The 10,098-nt window shown below is 38.5% G+C and overlaps 1 pseudogene; it reads left to right on the top strand.

Annotated features, from left to right (window-relative positions):
- Positions 1–9,209: 9,209 nt before the first annotated feature.
- LOC100765945 lies at positions 9,210–9,841 on the top strand (annotated as a pseudogene).
- Positions 9,842–10,098: the final 257 nt, after the last annotated feature.

Raw genomic sequence — 10,098 nt, 5'->3', positions numbered from 1 at the left:
AGTCACTTAATTGTAAATTTGTTGGTTTTAAAATCTACTCATAGCTTAATGACAAAGGAAAAACCCAACTAATAAATGAGTAAAATTCTCTCCAGGTAGTCCTGACATTCTGCCTTCTGTGTTAGTTACTTTTCTATTGCAATAAAACATGATGACCACGGAAAATTATAGAAGAAAGAGTGTGTAAACAAGGAGGACCCTAAGAGAGCCATACATGGTCCCCTGGAGAAGGGGAAAGGGACAAGATCTCCTGAGCAAATTGGGAGCAAGGGAGGAGGGGGGAGGGAGCTAGGAGAATGAGAAGGGGAGAAGAGGAGGGATGAGGAGGACATGAGGGAGCAGAAAGATTGAGTCGGGGGAAGAATAGAAGAAAAAAAGAAAGGAGATACCATAATAGAGGGAGACATTTTAGGTTTACACAAAAATCAGGCACTAGGGAAAGATTGGATATCTACAAAGATGACACCAGCTAACAATCTAAGCAACAGAGGAGAGGCTACCTTAAATGCCCTCCCCTGATAATGAGATTGATGACTGTCTTATATGCCATCCTATAACCTTCATCCAGCCGCTGGTGGAAGTAGAAGCAGAAACCCACAACTAATCACTGAACTGAACTGGAATCCAGTTGCAGAGAAGAACAGGTGATGAGCAAAGGGGTCCAGACCAGGTTAGTGAAACCCATAGAAACAGCTGCCCTGAACAAGGGGGAGCTTTTGGTCCCCAGACTGATAGCTGGGAAACCAGCATGGGACTGATCCAGATCCCAAGAACATGTGTTTCAGCGAGGAGACCTTGGAAATCTATGGGACCTCCTGTAGTAGTTCAGTACTTATCCCTAGCATAGGTGTGGACTTTGGGAGCCCAATCTACATTGAGGGGTACTCCCTGAGCCAAGACACAATGGGGTGGGCTTAGGCCCTATCACAAAGGATATGATAGACTCTGATGACCCCCTATGAAGACTTCACCCTCCCTGGGGAGCAGAAAGGATAAATATGTGATAGGTAGGGTTTTAGTTGGGGGGATGGTAGGGGAGGAAGGAAGGGGGAGGGAACTGGGATTAACATGTAAAATAATCTTGTTTCTAATTCAAATAAAAAAAGAACCTGTGAGAACAGGTACATTAGTAGGAAAAGAAAAAAAGAAAGAGTGTATTATGGGCTTATGGTTTCAGACTGGCATCATGGCAAGTTCATCGTGGCAAAAGAGCATGGCAGTCAGCAGTAGGCAGGGTGGCAGGAGTAGGAATCTGAGAGATCACATCTTTAGCAGCAGACATGAAGCACAGAAAGTGAGTGAACTAGAATTAGGGTAAGCTATGAATTCCCAAAGCCCATCCCCAGTGATGTACTTCCTTTAACAAGGCTGCATCTCCTATTCTTCCCTAAACAACATCTCCATTGGCAAACAAATGTTCAAATGTCTTCTGTGAGCTTATGGGGGATATTCCTCATGTAAACCAGCATACTTGCTGATATCTACCTTCCCAGGCCTTCTCCAAACCCTGAGATATTACTGATCCCTAACCCCAGTACTTGGGGTCTATGGCAATAGTCAATGTTTATCAAGCTGGGGTGAGAATGAAAACTTTACCTATCTCATAACATGAATTCTGTGATAATTAAGATATAGTGTTTTTGATTGCCAAAATATCTTTCAAAAGTAAAGGGCAATATTACGTGTTGGAGGAATATTTCAATAATAACTTTGCTATAAGGAGAAGCTGCTTTCCTTCATGCATGAAATGAGTACTGATTCCTGTATGTTTTGCAGAGAGCCCTTGTTCCCTAGTTGATTTGGATTTCACTGAACCAGCTACACTCTGTCCCTTGATTGCCATTAAGAACAAAGGTACACCCTAGTCAAGATGCTGTCTAGGCATGTAGCTTGAGCCCTCACAACTAAAGGGCCACTAAGGGATTAGCTTGCCCTTCTCCAGCAATGACTCTATTTTCTAGCCAAAAAAACTAGTCAGCTGTGTATTGTCTTACATACATTTTTCATATTTTTTCATATCACCTAGAATTTTCTAAAACGGGAATGAGTATTGATGTTTTCTGAACCACATTAATATTTGCTCAAAGTGTGAAGTTCAATTGGTTCAATTAATGTAGTGAACCATTTTAGAATAACATTTATTCCAAAATGCTGGCATTAGAATTACAAAAGCTACATATTTGCTTTTATAACTGAAGCAATATTTTCCTTTATAAGTTCCTCAGTTAAAAAGCTTCTGAATTAATGGTATTCCTTGCTCCATACTTGATTCATATATAAGACATACAGAAGTAAAGGAGAGGCTGATCGTTTCTTTTTGCTTCAGAGAATAAAATAGTACTTATAAAATATGTGCTTTTGAGGGAAAAGCAGTAAACCTGATGCTGGGATCCTCAGACCCATGTTGTCTTTTCTAGACAGACCTGAAGCAATGACTTTCCCATGTCACAATGTACAGCCTGAAAAATGAAAGCTCTGGTAGCATTTTCCATAAAAAGAACATTTTCTGTTTCAAAGGAGAATTGGGCTGGGGAAACAGCTCAGTTGATAACGAGCTCGACATACAAATACGAAGATTGATTCCCTAGAACCAACTTTAAAAGCTGGGATGGGAGAAGTTTTTGTAAATTTTAGCACTAGGGAGATGTGGATCCCTGAGGCTCCTTGGCCAGCCAGAGTCTTACCTCTTGTCATGCTCTTGGCCAATGAGATATCCTGTCTCAATGAAGAAGATAGCACCTGAGAAATAGCACCTGAGTCTGATGTCTAGGCTCCATGTGTACATGTATACATGTATGCATGCTCACACACACACACACACACACACACACACACACACACACACACACACACACACACATTCACACAAAACTAAATTGCAAAAAGCATATTTGGATAAATAATGTAAAAAATTCACCTACAGGTAAATTGCCTCAAAGTTGCAACCCCCAGCACTGTCTCATTCCCTGTTTCCCCCAAATGTAAGCTTAAGTCCCTCTTTGAACAATCATGAACTCTGGACACTGGAGCAATCAAGGTTTTTCTCAAAAGCATGCAAAGGAAATATTTGCCTCCTTGACTTATTGTCAAGGCTAAATATTGATTGTTAATTAATTACTGTTTATCATTTATAAATGTATAGCATAAATATAAGTATTTTAATAATTACACAGGGTTCTGGTTTATGTATATAACCAGATAACCAAAATCTGAAATAAAATTAGAGGGTACCTACCTAGTTATGGATCTATAGTTGGAAAGTAAATAGAAATGATATTTTTATAATTATAATTATAATATATTTATAATTATAATTATAATATAAGTATGACTAATAGTCATACTTAATACACGTTTTGTTCAATAAGATCCTATATTATCCAGTTTATTTACTGTTAGAAAATTAACAAACTTTTAATTAAGGACATATTTTATTCATTATTAAACTTTAGTCAGTGAAAAAAATAAAACCACTGGAAGCAACTGACTAATTTAAACTCCCTGGTTTTAGGTGGGTGTTTCTATCATCCAGCTGTTGTATAAGCATGTAATTCTAGGAAATAAAGAGCATGGTAAATTGAAGTTTGTGTTCATCTAACAACTAGTTTGTGTAGACTTAAGCCTTCATGCTATGAAATCAACCATGTTCAAGAAGGATGACTCTTAAAAGGTTAACAAAACCTTATAAGATGTACAGTTTTTTGTTACATCATAATCATGTGACCAGTTACCACACAGAAGTCTGAAAAAAAGGGCATGGAAGTGTGTGCCCAGTTCTAAATTAGTGCTCAAAAGTCCTGGGTGATTATGGAACAAAGAAAGTGTGTGGCCGTGGACCCTGAAGAGAGAGGCGTATGCCTACCCTTCCTTGCTGACTTCTCTTGCTGACTTCATATTCATGCCCGAATGAAGGCTTGCCAGTGGAAAAGGGCTGGCTGAGGAACTGCACCTGCATAGCAAGTAGTCTGCCAACCGCAGCCACGGTATCTGTCAGCGTTTTCCCACACTCTCCAGAAGAAAGACAAGATGACTGCACTCTGCATACCAAGCTCAGAAAACCATTAGGCCTTGAGCCCATTTTAACAAAGAACAAACATGCTTTTCCAGGAGAGGAAAAGCTAACAAACCTGCACGCTGAGCTCTGTCTTGCAATGTGCTTTACTGGAATTATTGTAGGAGCCTCTATCATGCTGCCTCTTAATGCTGGCTTCTGAAGTTAGACAAAAGACAATTCCTGAAAGACTCTACTGTCTTTAATAGAGTTTCATAAACAGTTTTTGTTTCCATAGCCAGGACAGTTATGTGCTTTCTATTTCTCTCTTTTATTGCCCCCTCCTTGTGGTGTAGTGTGTGTGGGGTGGACATGCATGTGAGTGTATGGGGTTCAGAGGTTGATGTCTATCCTCTTGGATTTCTCTTCTCCACACTCACTGATTGGCTAGCCTGGCTGGCTTCCACTGTTCTTCCCTTCCTTCTCTCCTTTCTCTCCCATCCCCTTCACTATTACATTTCCTTTCAAAGATTGGCCTTTTGGGCATCGAGGAAAGCTTCCAGTACCAGCATGTGAGGCCAGACATGCAAGTAGGCACATTGCAGCTGTGAGAAACATCTGAAAAGGGCAACTGGGAACACCAGAGACAAATTGTGCCTATTTCACAATCTCTCTCAGACCTAGCACTGTTGATATTTCTTGCTCAGTAAAGCTTTCTATTCTGCACAGAAGCGAGTCCTGGAAGAGTCTAAAATCAGGGGTTGATGTAAAGAGGATAAAGACAGCAATGTTTCATTGCAACACCACTAAGTCGCCTTTCCAAAACAGGTGACAGTAGCTGCAGCCATCTGTCTCCTTCTAGTCAAAGACAAATTTAATTGAAAAAAAAAAAAACCTGTGTTTAATTTCCCTGTGTTTTTGAAAGATTTATTACATAAACAAGTGATTGTCTCTGTAGTGAAAGCCATAAATACCCAGATTCTATAGAAGTTCAATTTGGATGCTATGACTTTCAAATCAGGAGCCCATGAGGCTATTTGCTATGGAAATATAAGCATATTCTCTTCTTTTCATATTTTCCTATATATGAATTATTCATAAGTGAAAAATATGAGGTTTATTTTCCAGCAGGAGCACAGGGGAACTGTATCATAAACCACATAATTTACATATTAACAAATATATTGGTATCTAAAAGAGTTCATAAGAAAAGCATAACGAATTTAAAATGATGTTTTTAGTCAAATATTCCTATAAGAAGGTTTGGACAGTCCACCACTGTAACAGATGCCCAGAGGAAATTAGTGCTTCACACTCAAAAGGATGCTCAGACAAAATGTTAGGACCACAGCAGAGATTACCTTGTATGTATGGTTAAAAAAAATCAGAGAGTAACATCATGTTTAATTCCACTGCTTATGATTAAGCCAAGTTCCTCTTCCCCAAGTTACTTTTAAGGGCTGTGGTTCCTGCGGAAATACTATTGGAGGTCATATTTTATAGAATATGCATCCCTTCCCAATGCCTGTATAACCTGTGTCAACAGACCTGCAGCTGTTCCAGGGTATCTCTAGTGTCATAGTGCCATAGGTAATTCTCATGCAGTAGGCACATAGATCAAGCGCATAGTGAGAGACCTTGTGAATCTGGTGATGAGGTCACAAGAAAGAAGAGGGCAGAAATAAAATAATCACATTTTTGTTAAGCCTAACTAGGTCGTCCCTGGAGGTTAGCACAGATGGTAGATGCACCTCAAAGCAGGGTGAGGATGCTCAGCACTGGCAAGCTCTCAGTTGGCTGAAGGACAAAGGTGCCATCCGCACTGCAATGGAGAAGGGCTCTGTGGGGCAGGGTGCATCACTTATAAAAAGTCTCTGTTGGATGAAATGCTTTTTGCCTTCTGTATAAGCTGCCTTGCTTTAGTATAATATATGACTGGACATAGTATTCCCTAGGGGACATTCTTATACCTGCATTGCTTGGAGCTATATACACAAAGAAATCTCTGTAAACTACAGTACCCAACAAGCTATCCAAGACAAATTAAATGCATCCCCAAATCAGTGCCCTTTACTGAGTCTCTGAAATGCCTATAGTCACTTCATTAACCTAAGGCACTATGAAGGCTACTACAATGGAGAAGTTGAATCATAATACCCAGCAATCAGAGTCAAATGTGATTATAAAAATCTTACATTTCAAATATATAATGACCCAAACTTATTCCTGGGGTAGATAACCTATTAAAGGCATTTTCCTCTAATGACGTGAATAAAGGAAGGCATGTAGATATTTACTGGGTTTGTACTTATTTATATTTATTTTATGAGTATTAATGTTTTAATCTACATGTTTGTCTGTGCACCACATGCATGCAGCACCCATGGAGGCTACAAGAGGGCATGAGATCCTATAGAACTATAGCTAAGATGGTTATAAGCTACCCTGTGAGTGCTAGGAGTCAAACCTGTATTCTCTGGGGGAAAATATTTCATGCTCTTAACCACTGAGCAATCTTGTTTTGAATGAAAGATAGTACCATAGGTATGGTGACTCAGACCATCAAATAAATCTTATTTATATTCTGGAGAGTATGTGTTGGTTGTTGGGAATGGGCTCATTTGTTGGCTAGAGATGCTAGGGGTCTGGGGAATGAATAGAAGGGTTGGCCTCACATGTAAGTCTAAAACTATACTCCTCCTTATCAGTATAATACCAGCTGCATTAAAATGCTAGGTACTCTTTTGTGATCATTTTTTCCTCGATAAAGTGTGATTTAGTATATCCAGATGAGTGACAGTTGAATGGAAGAGCAGATGGGAGGTCATTGTCTAGAAAGTGTGTGTGCATTTAAGTGGAGGGATTGACCAGGAGAGTGGAAGTATTGCTTGGAAGTCGTGTTGTCTGTTTGAACATTAGGAGGATCATTTTAAGTACAGGAAATTGAAATTATTGCATATTCTTCATCAGAAAAACTTTGTAATGAGTTGGTTCAAAGTCTAGAGAAATTGGACATAGCATGTGCTGGACTCTTCTGTTAGTGTAATGAAGCCAGAAAAGAAGAAAGAAAGCAGTCTATGACATGAGAAAACAATGGTGGTGGCTGCTGGATTCATGTTTGGATATGGAGGAGGTGAGAGGCATAATGGAGAGAGGAAAAGTTGGAACAGTCGAAGGGCTGGAGGATTGAGTGTCATTGGAAATGTACCTGTCTGTCCAGAAAATTTATGAAGTCATGTTTGGATAGCTAAGAGCTTCAGAGGGAAATAATAAAAGTATTGGGAATGAAAACATCCAGAAAAAGACAATAGAACCAAACAGTCAAATCTGGATAGGTGATCATATCGTGAGGATGTAAGTCAATGAAACTAAAGTCAATATTTAGAATATTAGAAAATATTATAACTTCTTCCCAATATAAATGAAAAAATCATTCCAGAATATTGCTGGAAGAGTGTAGAGAAAAGAATGAGCCAAGTGTTAAAATATAATGATTGCAGATTAGTTCACAGTCTACCTTTACTTACTAGTCGTATGAAACACATGCTCAATGAAAACAACTCAGATTATGGGACAGGTAGTAACACTGCAATTGTCTCCAGTTCCCTTTCCCCTCCAGTGATCACCACTTTCACAAGTTGAGTACCCAATAGCTTCTCACCACCTGACTTATACATTCATATATATGCATATGCAAAAGACTACTTTTCTTCATGGCAGAGCAGGTAGGATCAACAGTTTAGTATTCTGATAAGGCTATATCTGCATGACTTGCTCAATTTGGAAATATTAATGTTAGTACTAAATGAAACTGTTAATAATTCTACATGAAGTTTTACATGAAAATGTAGTTTTATACATGTAAATGTATTTAACCTCTAAAATTATAAAATAGAGACTGATAGTTGTTATAGTAGGTAGGATGCTAGATTGATAGATAGATGATAGAGAGAAGATAGATGATTTATAAGTGATAGAAGAATGCGAGATGATTGGTGATAAATGATAGGTACTAGGTAAATAGGTTGATGATTGACAGATAATAGAAACATAACTCATAGTTGACAAATAGTCACAGATAAGAAGATGAATGAGAGATAAATACATAGATGCAGAAATTAATGCTAGATGATTGGTTGATAAATTATAGAATGATATACAATAGATTATTGTTAATAAATTATATAAAGTTGTGTTATAAAAGATAGATGATAGATAAATTGATTGGTTGACTAATAAAAGGTGAGTTGATAAATACACAGATAATTTGTTCTACTTAATTTCCAATAAACCAAAGGGATTTTCCTCTTGGAAACTCAATTTTTCTCCTTAAGTAAAATAATACATCTCATAATACTTTCACACTTTGCTGAAACTGTTACCTCTAAATGGTGAAGTTTTTTGGGATATTTATCAAAAAAAAAAAAAAAACCAGCTAGCAAATCGAAGTTGTTGGCATCTCAGGATAACATCTGGATTTTCTGTAACATTGTTATAGGAAAAGTGAGGATTTATTAAGATTCAGACCTTTTCCAGAGAGCCTCGGTTTTTGCAGAATTGATCAAATATAAATATCACATTGGAAGAATTTATGGGGAGACAATTAAAACACATTTAGGATGGATTAGTAAGAGAATTTTAGTTTTTTTATTTTTTATTAATTTTTTAACTTAAATTAGAAACAATCTTATTGGCCTGGGCACTCACATCGACTCTGACCTGTGGCCCACTCCTCGGGCAGCTCACTGCATGGTCATCTGGTGTCCGGCTCCACCTGCATCGCCACCGCTGCCCAGTGATGCCCACCACCACCTGCCGGCTGTATAATTAGGACACAATCTTCAATGAGTAGACACATTCCTTTCTGTGGTGTTCTTGGTCACAAATTTATGGAGTTTCTGAAGGGCAGTGGAGATTACTGCCAGGCACAGCACGACCTCTATGCAGACAAGTGAACTGTAGAAATTCATTATTACTCCACCAAGAAGTCCCCATCAGAGTAGATAACCCAGACATAGACGTGTTGAATTGAAATCTGAAGAGCATTTTACAAGAGCTCAGACCTGGATGGGGTAAACCTCACTGCACTTCCTTTGTATTGCTCAGTATTACTAGATTGAAGAATCATTGCTTCTAGTTAGGACGTTCATTTCATTGTCCGTTTCTCCCAATTTCATATACAAAGCACTGAAAATTCAAGCGGAGTATGTTGAATATTGAAGTAGACTTCAGGTTGTTGTTTTTGTTTTTGATTTTTTTTGCATCATTTCTGTATCCAATCTTTTAATTCTTTCAGAACCCTATTGGGTGTTTTTTAAAAACTAACTTAACATGGTTCCAATGAACCGCCCTGCTCCTGTGAAAGTCACATACAAGAACATGAGATTCTTTATTACACACAATCCAACCAATGCTACCTTAAACAAATTTATAGAGAAACTTAAGAAGTATGGAGTTACCATAATAGTAAGAGTATGTGAAGCAACTTACGACACTACTCCTGTGGAGAAAGAAGGTATTTGTGTTCTCGACTGGCCTTTTGAAGATGGTGCACCACCATCCAACCAGATTGTAGATGACTGGTTAAATCTTGTAAAGATTAAGTTGCATGAAGAACCTGGCTGCTGTATTGCTGTCCATTGAGTTGCAGGCCTCGGCAGAGCTCCATTGCTTGTTGCCCTAGCATTCATTGAAGGTGAAATGAAATATGAAGAAGTACAGTTCATGAGACAAAAGCAGTGTGGAGCTTTACACAGCAAGCAACTTTTGTATCTGGAGAAGTACCGTCCTAAGACACCGCTGTGCTTCAAGGATTCCAATGGTCATAGAAACAACTGTTGTACTCAGTAAAACTGGGGTGCCTGATGTCATCGCCTTGGGAGTGGGACTCAGATGGGACCTGTCGGCTTATTGAATAAGTCTACTGAATCTTCTACAGTAATATTGAAAGCCTGTTTTACCAGGCCACAAGCTTGACAGTACTGAAACCTCTATATTTGAGTTATGATCAACCTGTTTGGACACTTAGCAAAAGATCTTTGCTGGTCAGAATTTAAAATGTGCTTATTATTTGTACCAATTGACCTTTCCTAAAACACAGTATTGAG

Source organism: Cricetulus griseus, chromosome 2 (genome assembly GCF_003668045.3).
Source record: "Cricetulus griseus strain 17A/GY chromosome 2, alternate assembly CriGri-PICRH-1.0, whole genome shotgun sequence".
NCBI classification, from domain to species: domain Eukaryota; kingdom Metazoa; phylum Chordata; class Mammalia; order Rodentia; family Cricetidae; genus Cricetulus; species Cricetulus griseus.
The sequence above is the reverse complement of the archived record's forward strand: the minus strand, read 5'-3'. Positions and strand labels throughout refer to the sequence as shown.